The sequence below is a fragment of the Convolutriloba macropyga genome, chromosome 6 (assembly GCF_964194025.1).
Source record: "Convolutriloba macropyga chromosome 6, txConMacr16.3, whole genome shotgun sequence".
Classification (NCBI taxonomy): Eukaryota; Metazoa; Xenacoelomorpha; order Acoela; family Convolutidae; genus Convolutriloba; species Convolutriloba macropyga.
In genome coordinates this window covers 44,242,523-44,244,768 of record NC_134473.1, presented here as the reverse complement: position 1 = coordinate 44,244,768, position 2,246 = coordinate 44,242,523, and positions in this window count along the sequence as shown.

Genomic DNA, 2,246 nt, shown 5'->3' with positions numbered 1-2,246 from the left:
CATTCACCGCTGATCTTACATAATTTAGCGTTGAATGGCACTGACACCTCAAACGGGAGTCAGCTGCAAACCAACTTTGAAACCTGAAAGTTTCTGAATATTTTGTACGCAACGACAACTAAGTTGTATCATTTAGTTACGCGTTAGTTTGTTATTGCTTTTGTTGTTTGTATTATGTAAAGTTGGGAGGCATTAGAACAGTTAAAACCTAAGAAGCTTGGCATAAGATTAAAGTAGAAATAACAGTTATGGGATCGAAATCTTGCCCCTGCCCCTAGCATGCCTCTTTCTTTCATTTGCTAGATTTTAACTGCTATGCAGCTCAACAATCAATTAGTTAAAACCTAGCAAATGAGAGAAAGAGGCAGGTTAGGGGCAGGGGCAAGATTTCGATCCCATAACTGTTATTTCTACTTTAATCTTATGCCAAGCTTCCTAGGTTTTAACTGTTCTAATGCCTCCCAACTTTGCATAAAACAAACAATAAACGCATTGACAAACTAATACGTAAATAAAAGTAGCAACTTAGTTGTCATTGCGTACAAAATATTCAGAAACTTTCAGGTTTTAAAATTGGTTTACAGCTGATTCGCGGGCCGAGGTGTCAAATAATTTTGCGTTTAATGGTCTGACACCTCGGCCCGCGAGTCAGCTGTAAACTAATTTTAAAACCTGAAAGTTTCTGAATATTTTGTACGCAATGACAACTAAGTTGCTACTTTTATTTACGCGTTAGTTTGTCAATGCGCTTATTGTTTGTTTTATGCAAAGTTGGGAGGCATTAGAACAGTTAAAACCTAGGAAGCTTGGCATAACATTAAAGTAGAAATAACAGTTATGGGATCGAAATTTTGCCCCTGCCCCTAGCATGCCTCTTTCTTTCATTTGCTAGATTTTAACTGTTATGCAGCTCAACATTAGGTTAGTTAAAACCTAGCAAATGAGAGAAAGCGGCACGTTAGGGACAGGGGCAAGATTTCGATCCCGCATTCACCGCTTATCTTATATAATCCCGCATTCACCGCTTATCTTACATAATTTTGCATTGAATGGTCTAAGATAAGCAGTTGATTGGTCTAAGAAATTACATAATTTCACCGCTTAACTTTGTTGTGAACTTACATAAATTCACCGCTGGGAAAAAAGTGTTGAAATTTTGTGAGAAAAGCAGTGAATGCGGCGAAATTACATAAATTCACCGCTTAACTTAGTGGTGAACTTACATAAACTCAACGCTGGGACGAAAAGTGTTAAAATTTTGTGAGATTAGCAGTGAATGCGGTGCTATTACATAAACTAACCGCTTAACTTAGTGGTGATCTTAAATAAATTCACCGCTTAGAAAAAAGTGGTAAAATTGTGTGAGAACAGCAGTGAATGCGTTGAAATTACGTAAATTCACCGCTTATTTTAATGGTAAAAATACATAAACACGCCCGCTTCGAAAAAAAGTGTTAAAAATTGTGTGAAAACAGCATTGATTTTGGTCAAATTACATAAATTCACCGCTGCGAGAAAAGTGCCAGAAGTATGTTAAATAAGCAGGAAATGCGATGAAATTAGTTTGATGCGTCGTAGTCGTCGTAGTCGTCGTAGTCGTCGTCGTCGTCGTCGTCGTCGTCGTCGTCGTCGTCGTCGTCGTCGTCGTCGTCGTCGTCGTCGTCGTCGTCGTCGTCGTCGTCGTCGTCGTCGTCGTCGTCGTCGTCGTCGTCGTCGTCGTCGTCGTCGTCGTCGTCGTCGTCGTCGTCGTCGTCGTCGTCGTCGTCGTCGTCGTCGTCGTCGTCGTCGTCGTCGTCGTCGTCGTCGTCGTCGTCGTCGTCGTCGTCGTCGTCGTCGTCGTTGCTACTTTTATTTACGCGTTAGTTTGTCAATGCGTTTATTGTTTGTTTTATGCAAAGTTGGGAGGCATTAGAACAGTTAAAACCTAGGAAGCTTGGCATAACATTCAAGTAGAAATAACAGTTATGGGATCGAGATCTTGCCCCTGCCTCTAACATGCCTCTTTCTTTCATTTGCTAGATTTTAACTGTTATGCAGCTCAACATTAAATTAGTTAAAACCTAGCAAATGAGAGAAAGCGGCACGTTAGGGACAGGGGCAAGACTTCGATCCCATAACTGTTATTTCTACTTTAATGTTATGCCAGGCTTCCTAGGTTTTAACTGTTCTAATGCCTCCCAACTTTGCATAAAACAAACAATAAACGCATTGACAAACTAACGCGTAAATAAAAGTAGCAACTTCGT